A 17,416-nucleotide genomic window follows, 5' to 3' on the forward strand; every position below is an offset into this window, starting at 1 on the left:
CGCTCCATTTTGCGCCTGGTATGTAACTTCAATAGTTTTACCATGTGGCCAAATCGCTAAGCGATCGCTCCTTCCCTTTCTGTTCTCCGGCATGGTCTAGTGGCTAGGATACCTGGCTCTCACTCAGGAGGCCCGGGTGCGATTTCTGGTGTCGGAAGTATTTTCTTTTATTTCTATTATCAAGTCTCCAATCTGCGCACGCGATGTAAATTCAATACTTTTACCCTGTTGGCCGAATGCCTAAGCGATCGCTCCATCCCTCTCCGTTCTCCGGTGTGGTCTGGTGGCTAGGATATCTGGCTCTCACCCAGGTGACCTGGGTTTGGTTCTCGGTGTCGGAAGTATTTTTTATCTGCTATCCGGAAGTCTCCAAATTGCGCACGCTATACAGGTTCAATACTGTTACCCTGTTGGCCGAATTGCTAAGCGATTGCTCTGTCCCTCTCCGTTCTCTGGCATGGTCTAGTGACTAGGATACCTGGCTCTCGCCCAGGAGGCCCGGGTTCAATTCTCGTTGTCGGAAGTATTTTCTTTTATCATCTATCATCAAGTCTCCAATTTGCGCACGCGATGTAACTTTAATATTTTTACCCTGTGGGCCGAATAGCTAAGCCATCGCTCGTTCCCTCTCTGTTCTCCAGCATGGTGTAGTGGCTAGGATACCTGGCTCGCACCAGGGAGGCCCGGGTGCGATTTCTGGTGTCGGAGGTATTTTCTTTTATCAGCTATCATCAAGTCTCCAATTTGCGCATGCAATATATTTTCAATACTTTTACCCTGTTGGTCGAATGCCTAAGCGATCGCTCCGTTCTCTCCGTTCTCCGGCGTGGTCTGGTGGCTAGGATATCTGGCTCTCACCCAGGTGACCTGGGTTTGGTTCCCGGTGTCGGAAGTATTTTTTATCTGCTATCCCCAAGTCTCCAATTTGCGCACGCTATATAGGTTCAATACTTTTACTCTGTTGGCCGAATTGCTAAGCGATCGCTCCGTCCCTTTCCGTTCTCGGCGTTGTCTAGTGGCTAGGATACCTGGCTTTCACCCAGGAGGCCCGGGTTCGATTCCCGATGTCGGAAGTATTTTCTTTTATGTGCTGTCATCAAGTCTGAAATTTGCGCACGCGATGTAACTTCAATACTTTTACCCTGTGGGCCGAATGGCTAAGCGATCGCTCGTTCCCTCTCTGTTCTCCTGCATGGTCTAGTGACTAGGATACCTGGCTCGCACCCAGGAGGCCTGCGTGCGATTTCCGGTGTTGGAAGTATTTTCTTTTATCTGCAATCATCAAGTCTCCAATTTGCGCACGGTATGTAACTTCAATAGTTTTACCTTTTTGGCCGAATGGCTAAGCGATCTCTCTTTCCCTCTCCATTCTCCGACATGGTCTAGTGGCTAAGATACCTGGCTCTCACCCAGGAGGCCCGGGTGCGATTCCCGCTGTCGGACTTATTTTCTTTTATCTGCTATCATCAAGTCTTCATTTCGCGCAGGCTATGTAACTTCAATAGTTTTACCCTGTTGCCCGAATGGCTAAGCGATCGCTCCATCCCTCTCCGTTCTCGGCGTGGTCCTGTGGCTTGAATATCTGGCTCTCACACAGGATGCCCGTGTTCGATTCCCGGTGTCGGAAATATTTTTATCTGCTATCTTCAAGTCTCCAATTGGCGCACGCTATATAACTTCGTTACTTTTACCTTGTTGGCCGAATGACTAAGCGATCGCTCCGCCCCTCTTCGGCATGGTCTAGTGGCTTGGATATCTGGCTCTCACCCAGGAGGCCCGGGTACGATTCCCGTTGTGGAAGTGTTTTCTTTTATCTGCTATCATCAAGTCTCCAATTTGCGCACGCTATGTAACTTCAATACTTTTACCCTGTTGGCCGAATCGCTAAGCGATCACTCCGTCCCTCTCTGTTCTCCAGCATGTTCTAAAGGCTAGGATACCTGGCTCTCACCCAGGAGGCCCGGGTGCGATTCCCGGCGTCGGAAGTATTTTCTTTTATCGGCTATCATCAAGTCTCCAATGGGCGCATGCAATATAACTTCAATACTTTTACCTTGTTGGACGAATGACTAAGCGATCGCTCCGTCACTCTCTGGCATGGTTTAGTGGCTTGGATACCTGGCTCTCACCCAGGATAAGGTAGGATTCCCGGTGTCCGAAGTAGTTTCTTTTATCTGCTATCATCAAGTCTCCAATTTGCGCACGGTATGTGACTTCAATAGTTTTACCCTGTTGGCCGAATGGCTAAGCGATCGCACCGTCCCGCTCCGTTCTCCAGCATCGTCTAGCGGCTAGGATACCTGGCTCTCACCCAGGAGACCCGGCTTCGATTCCCTGTGTCGGAAGTATTTTCTTTTGTCTGATATCATAAAGTCTTCAATTTGCGCACGCAATATAACTTCAATAGTTTTACCCTGTTGGCCGAATGGCTAAGTGATCACTCTTTTCCTGTCCGATCTCCGGTATGGTCTTGTGGCTAGGATACCTGGCTCTCACCCAGGAGGCCCGGGTGCGATTTCCGGTGTCGGAAGCATTTTCTTTTATCTGCTGTCATCAAATCTCCAATTTGCGGAGGGTATGTAACTTCAATAGTTTTACCCTATTGGCCGAAAGGCTAAGCGATCACTCCGGCCCTCTCTGTTCTCCAGCATGATCTAAAGGCTAGGATACCTGGCTCTCACCCAGGAGGCCCGGGTGCAATTGCCGGCGTCGGAAGTATTTTCTTTTATCGGCTATCATCAAGTCTCCAATGGGCGCATGCAATATAACTTCAATACTTTTACCTTGTTGGCCGAATGACTAAGCGATCGCTCCGTCTCTCTCCGGCATGGTCTATTGGCTTGGATATCTGGCTCACCCAAGAGGCCCGGGTACGGTTCCCGGTGTCGGAAGTGTTTTCTTTTATCTGCTGTCATCAAGTCTCCAATTGGCGCACGCTATGTAACTTCAATACTTTTACCATGTTGGCCGAATCGCTAAGCGATCACTCCGGCCCTCTCTGTCCTCCGGCATGATCTAAAGGCTAGGATACCTGGCTCTCACCCAGGAGGCCCGGGTGCGATTCCCGGCGTCGGAAGTATTTTCTTTTATCGGCTATCGTCAAGTCTCCAATTGGCGCATGCAATATAACTTCAATACTTTTACCTTGTTGGTCGAATGACTAAGCGATCGCTCCGTCTCTCTCCGGCATGGTTTAGTGGCTTGGATACCTGGCTCTCACACAGGATCATGTAGGATTCCCGGTGTCGGAAGTAGTTTCTTTTATCTGCTATCATCAAGTCTCCCATTTTCACATGGTATGTGACTTCAATAGTTTTATCCTGTTAGCCGAATGGCTAAGCGATCGCACCGTCCCGCTCCGTTCTCCAGCATTGTCTAGCGGCTAGGATACCTGGCTCTCACCCAGGAGACCCGGGTTTGATTCCCAGTGTCGGAAGTATTTTCTTTTATCTGATATCATAAAGTCTTCACTTTGCGCACGCAATATAACTTCAATAGTTTTACCCTGTTAGCCGAATGGCTAAGCGATCGCTCTTTTCCTCTCCGTTCTCCGGCATGGTCTAGTGGCTACGATACTTGCTCTCACCCAGGAGGCCCGGGTGCGATTCCCGGTGTCGGAAGTATTTTCTTTTATGTGCTGTCATCAAGTCTCCAATTTGCGCACGGCATGTAACTTCAATAGTTTTACCCTGTTGGCCGAATGGCTAAGCGATCACTCCGGCCCTCTCTGTTCTCCGGCATGATCTAAAGGCTAGAATACCTGGCTCTCACCCAAGAGGCCCGGGTGCAATCCAGGCGTCGGAAATATTTTTTATCTGCTATCATCAAGTCTCCAATTTGCGAACGCGATGTAACTTCAATACTTTTACCCTGTTTGCCGAATGCCTAAGCGATCGCTCCGTCCCTCTCCGTTCTCCGGCGTGGTCTGGTGGCTAGGACACCTGGCTCTCACCAAGGAGGCCCGATTGCGATCTCACTGTCGGAAGTATTTTCTTTTCTCTGCTATCATCAAGTCTCCAATTTGCGCACGCTATGTAAATTCAATAGTTTTACCCTGTTGGCCGAATGGCTAAGCGATCGCTCTTTCCCTCTTCGTTCTCCGACATGGTCTAGTGGCTAAGATACCTGGCTCTCACCCAGGAGGCCCGGGTGCGATTCCCGCTGTCGGATTTATTTTCTTTTATCTGCTATCATCAAGTCTTCAATTCGCGCAGGCTATGTAACTTCAATAGTTTTACCCTGTTGCCCGAATGGCTAAGCGATCGCTCCATCCCTCTCCGTTCTCGGCGTGGTCCTGTGGCTTGGATATCTGGCTCTCACCCAGGATGCCCGTGTTCGATTCCCGGTGTCGGAAATATTTTTTATCTGCTATCTTCAAGTCTCCAATTGGCGCACGCTATACAACTTCATTACTTTTACCGTGTTGGCCGAATGACTAAGCGATCGCTCCGCCCCTCTCCGGCATGGTCTAGTGGCTTGGATATCTGGCTCTCACCCAGGAGGCCCGGGTAAGATTCCCGTTGCGGAAGTGTTTTCTTTTATCTGGTATCATCAAGTCTCCAATTTGCGCACGCTATGTAACTTCAGTCTACGGAGATGCGGCGATGGCGTAGTGGTTAGCGCATCCGCCTCGCATGCAAGAGGTGCGTGGTTCAAATCCCGGTACCGCGCAGTTCCCAACCGGATTAAAAAAAATCCGCGTGTTGATGGAACTGCATTAAGAGGCCTGGGGTGCGGCCTCACCGGCAAACACCGCCGAGAACGCACTCCCTCACCAGAGAAGGATTGGCCACCCTGGTGCAGTATCTGGCCACTACCTCCCACATGCTTACGTCATATAACTCATGGCCCTCAGTCCCCAGCAGCTGCGAAGCAACTGACCACGGCGGCGGTCAGATCTGCAACGCAGCAGAGGGTGCTAAGAATCTCTGGATCCGGACAGGCCGCCATTGGAACCTGAACTTGGCAACGTTTAACGCTAGAACCTTATCTAGTGAGGGAAGTCTAGCTGTACTATTCGAGGAGCTAGAGGGTGTTAAATGGGATATAATAGGGCTCTGTGAGGTTAGGAGGACAGATGAGGCCTATACGGTGCTACAGAATGGGCACGTCCTTTGCTACAGGGGCTTGGCTGACAGAAGAGAACTGGGAGTGGGATTCCTAATTCACAGAAACATGGCTGGCAACATAGAGGAATACAATAGCATTAATGAACGGGTGGTAGGTATCGTAATTAAACTGAATAAAAGATACAAGATGAAGGTAGTACAGGCTTACGCGCCTACATCCAGCCATGATGACGCTTCAGTTGAAAGCTTCTATGAAGACGTGGAATCGGCAATGAGTAAGGTAAAAACACAGTATACTATAGTGATGGGCGACTTTAATGCAAAGGTAGGGAAGAAGCAGGCTGGAGACCAGGCAGTAGGAGATTATGGCATCGGCACTAGAAACGCTAGAGGAGAGCTACTAGTAGAATTCGCAGAACGCAATAATTTACGGATATTGAATACCTTCTACCGAAAACGAGAAAACCGCAAGTGGACATGGAGGAGCCCTAATGGCGAAAATAAGAACGAAATAGACTTTACAATAAGTGCACACCCTGGAATCGTGCAGGATGTGGAAGTGATTGGCAAGGTACGATGCAGTGACCACAGAATGGTACGGTCTCGAATTCGCCTAGACTTGAAGAAGGAACGACAGAAACTGATACGCAAGAAGCCAATCAATCAGCTAGCACTGAGAGGGAAAGTACAGGAATTCAGAGTGTCGCTGCAGAACAGGTACTCGGCTCTTAGTGAGGAAACCAACCTTAGCGTAGATACAATGAATGATAATCTGACGAGTATCATTACGGAGTGTGCAGTGGAAGTTGGAGGCAGGGTAGTTAGACAGGACACTGGCAAGCTTTCCCAGGAAACGAAGAACCTAATTAAGAAGCGTCAAATCATGAAAGTGTCAAGTACAACAGACAAAATAGAACTGGCAGAGCTTTCGAAGTTGATTAATAGACGTAAGGTATGCGATGTAAGAAAGTATAACATGGAGAGAATTGAACACGCTCTGAAAAACGGAGGAAGTGTCAAAGCATTGAAGAGGAAACTTGGGATAGGCAAAAGTCGGATGTATGCACTAAGGGACAAAGAAGGCAAAATAACTACCAATATGGATAGGATAGTTAAAATAGCGGAGGAGTTTTACAGAGATCTGTACAGTAGCCGAGACAACCACGACCTTAATACTATCAGAACTAGCAGTAACCCAAATTACACCCCACCAGTAATGATAGAAGAAGTCAGAAAAGCTTTGGAGAGCATGCAAAGGGGCAAAGCTGCTGGTGAGGATCAGGTAACATCAGATCTGCTGAAAGATGGAGGACAGATTGTGTTAGAAAAACTAGCCACCCTGTTTACGAGGTGTCTCTTGACGGGAAGAGTACCAGAGTCTTGGAAGAACGCTAACATCATCTTAATACATAAGAAAGGAGATGACAAGGACTTGAAGAATTACAGGCCGATCAGCTTGCTCTCTGTAGTATACAAGCTATTTACAAAGGTAATTGCTAACAGAGTAAAGAAAACATTAGAATTCAATCAACCAAAGGAACAAGCAGGATTTCGAACAGGCTACTCAACAATTGACCACATTCATACTATCGATCAGGTAATAGAGAAATGCTCAGAGTATAACCAACCACTATACATAGCCTTCATAGATTACGAGAAGGCATTTGATTCAGTAGAAATATCAGCCGTCATGCATACAGTGCGGAATCAGGGCATAGATGAAGTATATATAAATATTCTGGAAGAAATCTACAGGGGATCAACTGCTACCATAGTGCTTCATAAAGAAAGCAACAGAATACCAATCAAGAAGGGTGTAAGGCAGGGGGACACGATTTCCCCAATGCTATTTACCGCGTGCTTACAGGAGGTTTTCAGAAGCCTAGAATGGGAACAGTTAGGGATAAGAGTCAATGGAGAATACCTTAGTAACCTGCGCTTCGCCGATGACATTGCATTGCTGAGTAACTCGGGGGACGAATTGCAACTCATGATTATGGAGTTAGACAAGGAGAGCAGAAAAGTGGGTCTTAAAATTAATCTGCAGAAAACGAAAGTAATGTACAACAACCTCGGCAAGGAGCAGCGCTTCGAGATAGGTAACAGTGCACTTGAAGTTGTAAAAGACTATGTCTACTTAGGGCAGGTAATAACCGCAGAGCCGAACCATGAGATCGAAGTAACTAGAAGAATAAGAATGGGGTGGAGCACATTCGGCAAGCACTCTCAAATTATGACAGGTAGATTGCCACTATCCCTCAAGAGGAAGGTATATAACAGCTGTATCTTGCCGGTACTTAGCTACGGAGCAGAAACCTGGAGACTTACAAAGAGGGTTCAGCTTAAATTGAGGACGACGCAGCGAGCAATGGAAAGAAAAATGGTAGGTGTAACCTTAAGAGACAAGAAAAGAGCAGAGTGGATTAGGGAACAAACGGGGGTTAGGGATATCATAGCTGAAATCAAGAAGAAGAAATGGACATGGGCAGGGCATGTAGCGCGTAGACAGGATAACCGCTGGTCATTAAGGGTAACTGACTGGATTCCCAGAGAAGGGAAGCGGGTCAGGGGGAGACAGAAGATTAGGTGGGCAGATGAGATTAAGAAGTTTGCGGGTATAAATTGGCAGCAGCAAGCACAGGACCGGGTTAACTGGCGGAACATGGGAGAGGCCTTTGTCCTGCAGTGGACGTAGTAAGGCTGATGATGATGATGATGATGATGTAACTTCAATACTTTTACCCCGTTGGCCGAATCGCTAAGCGATCAGTCCGTCCCTCTCCATTCTCCGGCGTGGTCTAGTGTCTAGGATACCTGGCTATTACCCAGGAGGCCCAGGTTCGATTCCCGGTGTCGAAAGTATTTTCTTTTATCTGCTATCATCAAGTCTCCAATTTGCGCACGGTATGTAACTTCAGTAGTTTTACCCTGTTGGCCGAATGGCTAAGCGATCGCACCGTCCCGCTCCGTTCTCCAGCATCGTCTAGCGGCTAGGATACCTGGCTCTCACCCAGGAGACCCGGGTTCGATTCCCTGTGTCGGAAGTATTTTCTTTTATCTGATATTATAAAGTCTTCAATTTGCGCACGCAATATAACTTCAATAGTTTTACCCTGTTGACCAAATGGCTAAGCGATCGCTCCTTTCCTGTCCGATCTCCGGCATGGTCTAGTGGCTAGGATACCTGGCTCTCACCCAGGAGGCCCGGGTGCGATTTCCGGTGTCGGAAGCATTTTCTTTTATCTGCTTTCATCGAATCTTCAATTTGCGGAGGGTATGTAACTTCAATACTTTTACCCTATTGTCCAAAAGGCTAAGCGATCACTCTGGCCCTCTCTGTTCTCCGGCATGATATAAAGGCTAGGATACCTGGCTCTCACCCAGGAGGCCCGGGTGCAATTGCCGGCGTCGGAAGTATTTTCTTTTATCGGCTATCATCAAGTCTCCAATGGGCGCATGCAATATTGCCACATTGAATATGCAGCTCGAAGAGAACAACGAAGAACACGCGCAGCGAGTGAAAAAGACGAGGTTCTCCTCTGATCAGTTTACCAGTATTCTAATACTATTAAAGTGAGTTCCCTGGATTCGACTGCTGCTGTTTTTGCATTGTGACACTGGTGGAGGCGCTGGGTACATGTTCGGGACGCCTGACAACAGCCCCGCATCTGGTCAAGAAAGACTTCCGCGCATCGACACCCCCATTCACCGCAGCAGCCGGCGCCTGTTAGGCCTCAGCCCGGAGTTTGGTCCATTGCCGGAAAGCGTGACTGGGCCAGAAAGCATGACGGCGCCTGGAAGCACAGGCCCCAACATGTCCAGCCCAAGCACGACACAGGTGACTGTTTTGAACCCTCGACTTCCGGTAGACTTCCACGGAAACGCATATGAGGATGCACATGACTGGCTCGAGGAATTTGAGCACACAGCGAATGTTAACGGTTGGAACACCACACAGAAATTGGGCTACGTTTATTTTCCGCTTCAAGACGGAGCCCGAACGTGGTTCACGAATCGCGTGTGGTCGTCTTGGGACGAGTTCCGGCAGAAGTTTCTCGACACGTTCGCGAGCACTGAAAGACGAGAAATTGCACAGCGTCTCCTCGAGTCACGGATTCAGAAACCGAATGAATCCGTTACGATGTTTGTTGTGGACATGGCGCGGCTATTTCGTCAAGCAGATCCTAATATGCCCGAAACCAAAAAGGTTAGCCACCTCATGCGGGGCGTTAAGGAGCAGCTGTTCGCTGGCCTCGTACGAAACCCGCCTACAAGTGTGGATGAATTCTCCAAGGAGGCGACATCTATCTAACGCGCACTGCATCTACGTTATCGCCAGTATGACCGCCCAACCCACAGTGCACCGATCAGCGTGGCAGCCTCTACCACAGCAACAACACCCGACGAAGGTTCTTTGCGCCAACTAATACGAGAAATCGTACAAGAAGAGGTCAAGAAACTCGTCGCCAAACCGAATGACTGCGCGATCGCCTCAGTAACGGAAGTTGTACGCCAGTAGATAAGGCAAGCGCTCTCGCTTCCTGAGCCGAACACGAGCACTCCCAGGGCTAGCTATGCAGACGTAGTCCACCGACAGCCAGCGAACGTGCCGACACCACATCAGTACCACCAGCAACATCCGCTGGCAGCGCCTTGGTACTACAGAGAAACTTCGATGCCGAGGCGGCCACCACTTCGCAAAACTGACATCTGGCGTACCCCTGATCACAGGCCCCTGTGCTTTCACTGTGGGGAAGCAGGCCACATCGTTCGGTATTGCCCGTATCGCGCCGCAGGGTACCAAGGGTTTCTTTCTACGGTTCCTCGGCGCCATTTCAACGGAACATATGACGTCGACACGAGTATCATGACCCCGCGGGATGCTCCTCCTAGGTTTCGGTCACGCTCACCCTCTCCTGGGCGTTATTCTCCATCCTCTAGACGGAGCACCACTGACATGCCAAGAGGGAGATCTCCTAGTCCACGGCGGGGAAACTAAAAGCAGCGACCTCAGGGGGGAAGGTTGCGAATCGTCGAAGTGCTGAAAATCCCCTATTACTGCCGAGCGAAGAGAGACACATTTTCAATGAATCGACGAAAGATGGGGTTGTTACTGCCGAAGTTGCAATTACGATTGACGGACATGACGTCATGGCATTGGTCGACACTGGCGCGGACTTCTCAATAATGAGTGAGAGCCTGGCAGACACGCTCAGGAAGGTTAGAATGGAATGGACAGGACCGCAGATTAGAGGAGCTGGAGGGCAGCTACTCACACCTACCGGAAAGTGCACCGCAAGAATGAAGATAGGGGACGCATCCTTCGTCGCAACTTTTGTTATCCTTTCTGAGTGTTGCAAACAGGCAATCTTGGGGATGGATTTCTTGCGTGAATGTGGTGCCATCATCAATATTCCGGACGGTGTACTGACCTTTTCAGCGGATCAAAGCGCAATGCTACACCGAAAATCCCTACGAGTCATTGACGATGTTACCGTACCTCCGTTATCGTGCCGCCTTGTTTCAGTCACGTGCAGCGAGCAGAATACTGGAGAAAGAATCGCCGAACAAGTATTGACGCTCCTACTCTCTCGCGGTGTTGCAATTGCCAGAAGTATCGTCAACGTTGTGTGCGGTGAAGCAGAGGTTCTGTTAACGAATTTTACCAACGAGCGTCGACACATTACACAAGGCACTACAGTTGCCTACTTCGACGAGATCACTGAAATCCGCGAGTGTTGTGTAGTACAACAGGACGAGCCGCAAGCCACGTCAGCCCCACCACCTATTGACGTAAGCTCGGATTTGTCACCAGCGCAGAGACAGCGTCTAGTAGATCTTCTTCACCAGTTCAAAGACTGTTTTTCATCGACCTCGAGGGTCAGTCAAACGCCACTGACGAAGCATCGGATAATAACGGAGGAGACGGCAAGGCCAATACGACAGAACCCATACCGCGTAGCACCGAAAGAGCGTGAAGCAATCCAGGAACAAGTGAAGAAAATGCTCGATGATGACGTCATCCAGCCGTCAAGAAGTCCTTGGGCATCGCCGGTAGTGCTGGTTAAAAAGAAAGACGGAAGCTTGCGGTTTTGTGTCGACTACCGCAAGCTGAACTGTGTGACAAAGAAAGACGTGTACCCATTACCGCGCATCGATGGTTCACTCGACAGGCTGAGGTATGCACGCTACTTTTCGTCAATGGACCTCAAAAGTGGGTATTGGCAAATTGAGGTCGACGAGCGAGATAGAGAAAAAACGGCTTTTGTAACGCCTGACGGGCTTTATGAATTTAAAGTCTTGCCATTCGGATTGTGCTCAGCCCCCGCAACATTTCAGAGACTGATGGATACCGTTCTGTCAGGCCTTAAGTGGCAGACATGTCTGGTCTATCTGGACGACGTCATTGTTTTTTCAAAAACATTTGAGGAACACCTGAGCAGGCTGCTATCGGTATTCAGGGCAATAAGGTCTGCTGGCCTGACACTGAAACCCGAGAAGTGTCATTTCGGTTTCAAGGAGCTTCAATTTTTAGGCCATGTGGTGAGCCATGAAGGTGTTCGACCTGATCCTGATAAGATTGCGGCCGTCAGAAAATTTCCGGTACCAAAAGACAAGAAAGCAGTCAGGCGTTTCCTTGGCCTATGCGCATACTACCGAAGGTTTATTGCCAATTTCTCCCACATAGCCTCGCCGTTAACACGACTCACAGAGAAGACGTTTCGTTCACATGGGGCGACGATCAACAGGTGGCATTTGACATTCTCCGAACACGCCTGCAGACTCCACCTGTGCTTGCTCACTTTGATGAAGATGCTCCTACCATGGTCCATACAGATGCCAGCAACGTGGGTTTAGGCGCTGTACTCGTCCAGTGGCAAGACTCAGCCGAGCGTGTGATCGCATATGCTAGTAGGACGCTTTCCCGCGCCGAGTCCAACTACTCCACAATGGAAAAAGAGTGTCTTGCTGTCGTATGGGCGGTTATGAAGTTTCGTCCGTACCTGTATGGTCGTTCCTTTCACGTAGTCAGCGACCATCATTCCCTCTGCTGGCTGACCAACTTGAAAGACCCGTTTGGTCGGCTCGCACGGTGGAGCTTACGCCTCCAAGAGTTTGATATGAAGGTCGTGTATAAGTCCGGACGGCAGCACGCCGACGCCGATTGCTTATCAAGGTCACCGATAAAGCACTACGATGACACAGAAGATGACAGCATGGCGTTTGTAGGAGTCGTTGACACCACTACGATTTCGTGCAAGCAGAAAGAAGACAGTGAGTTGCTTCCTCTTATTGAATTTTTGAATGGCCGGACAACAACCGTCCCTAGAAGATTTGCAAGGAGCCTGCCGTCATTCTGCTTACGTAGTGGTGTTCTCTATAAGAAGAACTTTTCTCCCAGAGGAAGCACCCACCTACTTGTCGTTCCGACGTCACTTCGTGAGGAGATACTTTGTGCTTGCCACGATGAGCCAACGTCTGGTCATCTCGGATACACACGCACATTGGCCAGAATCCAGCAGAAATACTACTGGCCAAGTCTTCCAGCTATTGTGAAGCATTACGTGCGCACGTGCCTTGATTGCCAACGACGAAAATCGCCACCGTTAAAACCAGCTGGGCTATTACAACCAATTCAAGTGCCCACGGTACCTTTTGCCCAAATTGGAATGGATCTCTTTGGACCATATCCGACTTCCCATGCTGGCAACAAGTGGGTAATAGTCGCCACTGATTATCTTATGCGCTACGCCGAAACAAAGGCTTTGTCAAGTGGCACCGCCGTTGAAACCGCACGATTCTTCGTAGAAAATATCGTCCTGAGGCACGGTGCTCCAACAATCATAATAACGGATCGAGGTGCCGCTTTCACGGCCGCGCTCCTGAAGACAGTGCTTGAGCTCAGTGGAACCGCCCATCGTAAAACCACTTCCTATCATCCACAAACCAACGGCTTAACAGAACGCCTCAACAAGACTATTGCCGACATGTTGAGTATGTACGTTGACGTAGATCACAAGAACTGGGACGACATTCTACCGTACATCACGTTCACCTATAATACAGCGCAGCAAGAAACTACACGAAGAACGCCGTTCAGTCTCCTTCATGGCCGTGAAGTGACGACGATGCTTGACGCCATGTTACTTCACGACTGCAATGACATCGATTTGGACGCTGCATCTTTTATCCAACGAGCAGAAGAAGCGAGGCAGCTTGCGCGCGTCCGAATCACCCAGAAGCAAAATTAGGACGCCCAACGTTATAATCTGCGACACCGACATGTCGTCTATCGGGCCGGCGACAAAGGCTGGGTATGGAGTCCTATCCGCCGCCGGGGACTGTCTGAAAAATTGTTGAAGAAGTATTTTGGCCCTTACACAGTTTTACAACGCCCGAGCGACGTTAATTACGTGGTCGTTCCTGACAACCCCTCGACAACTCGAGTTCCTGTTGAACTCAGTCATCCTCCAACACGGACCTCCTCGCGTGATAATAAGTGACCGTGGACGACAATTTACCGCTGATATTGTCGAATCATTACTTCATTTGTGTGCTTCCAAGTTCCGACACTCAACTGCGTATCACCCACAAACTAACGGCCTCACCGAGCGAACAAACCGAACGTTGATCAACATGTTGTCAATGTACGTCGCCTCCGACCACAAAAACTGGGATGAAGTTTTACCATTCGTCACGTACGCCTTCAACACGTCAAAACACGAAACGACAGGCTACAGCCTGTCGTTTCGTGAATGTCGAGGTGAGCGAGCTCTATGCTCGCTCACCTCGACATACGCTGGACACTATCTTTCCTTTTGTCGTCCATGACGATTTACCAATTGCGGAAACTTTGTGTCGTGCGGAAGAGACACGTCGACTTGCCTGCCTACGTACACTGGCAGCGCAAGAGTCCTCCGAAACTCGTTACGACAGTCAACACAGGCATGTAACCTATGCCCCCGGTGATCTAGTGTGGGTGTGGACCCCAATAGGCAGACGTGGCTTGAGCCAAAAGCTACTGGCACACTACGCCGGTCCTTTCGTGATACTTCATTGTCTCAGCGAGGTCAACTATAAAATTGCACGTGTCACCACTAGTGGCCGACGTTCAAGCAAGACAGAGGTGACGCATGTTGCCCGCCTGAAGCCGTTTACACGGAGGATGCAAGAATGACTCGCCCAGAGGGCTTCGTCTGAGACCGGAGGAATGATAAGAAGTATCACTACAGGAAAAACAAGGGAAGCGCGGGTAGAGAATGAAGACAACATTGCCTCCACTGCGATCCCTCTAAGTGGGTACGACCCATGGCGGTGGAGATCATCATCATTGGACGGTGATCGCGGACTCAGGGCCCATTAAAAACACCCATTATTTTACCTTGCCTTGTGTAACAATAACTTCAATACTTTTACCCTGTTTGCCGAATGCCTAAGCGATCGCTCCGTCTCTCTCCGTTCTCCGGCGTGGTCTGGTGGCTAGGATATCTGGCTCTCACCCAGGTGACCTGGGTTTGGTTCCCGGTGTTGGAAGTATTTTTTATCTGCTATCCCCAAGTCTCCGAATTGCGCACGCTATATAGGTTCAATACTTTTACCTTTTGACCGAATTACTAAGCGACCACTCCGTCCCTCTCCTTTCTCCGGCATGGTCTAGTGGCTAGGATACCTGGCTCTCACCCAGGAGGCCCAAGTTCAATTCCCGGTGTCGGAAGTATTTTCTTTTACCTGCTATCATCAAGCCTCCAATTTGCGCACGCGATGTAACTTCAATACTTTTACCCTGTGGGCCGAATGGCTAAGCGATAACTCGTTCCCTCTCTGTTCTCCAGCATGGTCTAGTGGCTAGGCTACCTGGCTCTCACCCAGGAGGCCCGGGTTCGATTCCCGGTGCCGAAGGTATTTTCTTTTATCTGCTGTCATCAAGTCTCCAATTTGCGCACGCTATGTACCTTCAATAGTTTTACCCTGTTGGCCGAATGGCTAAGCGATCTCTCCGTCCCTCTCCGTTCTCCGGCATGGTCTAGTGTCTAGGATACCTGGCTCTCACCAAGGAGGCCCGATTGCGATTCCCGCTGTCGGAAGTATTTTCTTTTCTCTGCTATCATCAAGTCTCCAATTTGCGCACGCTATGACTCTTTAATACTTTTACCTTGTTGGCCAAATCGCTAAGTGATCGCTCCGTCCCTCTCCGTTCTTCGGCATGGTCTAGTGGCTAGGATACCTGGCTCTCACCCAGGAGGCCCGGGTGCGATTCCCGGTGTCGGATGTATTTTGTTTTATCTGCTGTCATCAAGTCTCCAATTTGTGCACGGTATGTAACTTTAATAGATTTACCTTGTTGGCCGAATGGCTAAGCGATCGCTCCGTCTCTCTCCGTTCTCCGGCGTAGTCTAGTGGCTAGAATACCTGGCTCTCACCCAGGAGGCCCGGGTTCGACTCCCGGTGTCGAAAGTGTTTTCTTTTATCTGCTATCATCAAGCCTCCTATTTGGGCATGCTATGTAATTTCAATATGTTTACCCTTTTGACTGAATGGCTCAGCGATCACGGCACTGAATGTATCCCCCGACATTATCTAGTGGCTAGGATACCTGGCTCTCACCCAGGAGGCCCGGGTGCGATTCCCGGCGTCGGAAGAATTTTCTTTTATCTGCTATCATCAAGTCTTCAATTGAGCACGCTATAAAACTTCAATACTTTTACCTTGTTTGCCGAATGACTAAGCGATCGCTCCGTCCTTCTCCGGCATGGTATGTGGCATGGATACCTGGCTTTCAACTAGGAGGCCCGGGTACGATTCCCGGTGTCGGAAGTATTTATCTTTTATCTGCTATCATCAAGTCTCCAATTTGCGCACGCTATGTAAGTTCAGTACTTTTACCCTGTTGGCCGAATCGCTAAGCGATCGCTCTTTCCCTTTCCGTTCTCCGGCATGGTCTAGAGGCTAGGACACCTGGCTCTCACCCAGGAGGCCCGGGGTCGGAAGTATTTTTATACGCTATCATCGTCTCCAATTTGCGCAAGCTATACAACTTTATTACTTTTACCTTGTTGGCCGAATGACTAAGCGATCGCTCCGCCCCTCTTCGGCATATTCTAGTGGCTTGGATATCTGGCTCACACCCGAGAGGCCCGGGTACGATTCCCGGTGTCAGAAGTGTTTTCTTTTATCTGCTATCATCAAGTCTCCAATTTGCGCACGCTATGTAACTTCAATACTTTTACCCTGTTGGCCGAATCGCTAAGCGATCACTCCGGCCATCTCTGTTCTCCAGCATGATCTGAAGGCTAGAATACCTGGCTCTCACCCAGGAGGCCCGGGTAGGATTCCCGGTGTCGGAAGTATTTTCTTTTATCGGCTATCATCAAGTCTCCGATTTGTGCATGCAATATAACTTCAATACTTTTACCTTGTTGGCCGAATGACTAAGCAATCGCTCCGTCTCTCTCCGGCATGGTCTAGTGGCTTGGATACCTGCCTCTCACCCAGGAGGCCCGGGTAGGATTCCCGGTGTCGGAAGTATTTTCTTTTATCTGCTATCATCAAATCTCCAATTTGCGCACGGTATGTAACTTCAATAGTTTTACCCTGTTGGCCAAATCGCTAAGCGATCGCTCCTTCCCTCTCTGTTCTCCGGCATGGCCTAGTGGCTAGGATACCTGGCTCTCACTCGGGAGGCCCGGGTGCGATTTCTGGTGTCGGAAGTATTTTCTTTTATCTGCTATCATCTACATACCTTCAATACTTTTACCCTGTTGACCGAATGCCTAAGCGATTGCTCCGTCCCTCTCCGTTCTCCGGCGTGGTCTGGTGGCTAGGATATCTGGCTCTCACCCAGGTGACCTGGGTTTGGTTCCCGGTGTCGGAAGTATTTTTTATCTGCTATCACCATGTCTCCAATTTGCGCACGCTATATACGTTCAATACTTTTACCCTGTTGGCCGAATTACTAAGCGACCGCTCCGTCCCTCTCCTTTCTCCGGCATGGTCTAGTTGCTAGGATACCTGGCTCTCACCCAGGAGGCCCGGATTCAATTCCCGGGGTCGGAAGTATTTTCTTTTATCTGCTATCATCAAGCCTCCAATTTGCGCACGCGATGTAACTTCAATACTTTTACCCTGTGGGCCGAATGGCTAAGCGATCACTTTTTCCCTCTCCGTTCTCCAGCTTGGTCTAGTGGCTAGGATACCTGGCTCTCACCCAGGAGGCCCGGGTTCGATTCCGGGTGTCGGAAGTATTTTCTTTTATCTGCTGTCTTCAAATCTCCAATTTACACACGCTATGTAACTTGAATAGTTTTACCCTGTTGGCTGAATGGCTAAGCGATCGCTCCGTCCCTTTC

The 17,416-nt window shown here is 49.4% G+C and overlaps 8 non-coding genes across 8 annotated transcripts; all 8 read left to right on the plus strand.

Moving 5' to 3' along the window:
• Nucleotides 1-1,371: 1,371 nt before the first annotated feature.
• On the plus strand, nt 1,372-1,443 carry TRNAE-CUC (transfer RNA glutamic acid (anticodon CUC)). The gene has a single exon. It is a non-coding gene; the product is annotated as a tRNA-Glu (tRNA).
• Nucleotides 1,444-4,098: 2,655 nt separating this feature from the next.
• Nucleotides 4,099-4,170, plus strand: TRNAE-CUC (transfer RNA glutamic acid (anticodon CUC)). Its single transcript has one exon. It is a non-coding gene; the product is annotated as a tRNA-Glu (tRNA).
• Nucleotides 4,171-8,226: 4,056 nt separating this feature from the next.
• On the plus strand, nt 8,227-8,298 carry TRNAE-CUC (transfer RNA glutamic acid (anticodon CUC)). Its single transcript has one exon. It is a non-coding gene; the product is annotated as a tRNA-Glu (tRNA).
• A 6,414-nt stretch (nt 8,299-14,712) lies between these two features.
• TRNAE-CUC (transfer RNA glutamic acid (anticodon CUC)) lies at nt 14,713-14,784 on the plus strand. Its single transcript has one exon. It is a non-coding gene; the product is annotated as a tRNA-Glu (tRNA).
• A 113-nt stretch (nt 14,785-14,897) lies between these two features.
• On the plus strand, nt 14,898-14,969 carry TRNAE-CUC (transfer RNA glutamic acid (anticodon CUC)). The gene has a single exon. It is a non-coding gene; the product is annotated as a tRNA-Glu (tRNA).
• Nucleotides 14,970-15,267: 298 nt separating this feature from the next.
• TRNAE-CUC (transfer RNA glutamic acid (anticodon CUC)) lies at nt 15,268-15,339 on the plus strand. Its single transcript has one exon. It is a non-coding gene; the product is annotated as a tRNA-Glu (tRNA).
• A 113-nt stretch (nt 15,340-15,452) lies between these two features.
• TRNAE-CUC (transfer RNA glutamic acid (anticodon CUC)) lies at nt 15,453-15,524 on the plus strand. The gene has a single exon. It is a non-coding gene; the product is annotated as a tRNA-Glu (tRNA).
• A 1,527-nt stretch (nt 15,525-17,051) lies between these two features.
• TRNAE-CUC (transfer RNA glutamic acid (anticodon CUC)) lies at nt 17,052-17,123 on the plus strand. Its single transcript has one exon. It is a non-coding gene; the product is annotated as a tRNA-Glu (tRNA).
• Nucleotides 17,124-17,416: the final 293 nt, after the last annotated feature.

Source organism: Rhipicephalus microplus, chromosome 3 (assembly GCF_043290135.1).
Source record: "Rhipicephalus microplus isolate Deutch F79 chromosome 3, USDA_Rmic, whole genome shotgun sequence".
NCBI lineage: Eukaryota > Metazoa > Arthropoda > Arachnida > Ixodida > Ixodidae > Rhipicephalus > Rhipicephalus microplus.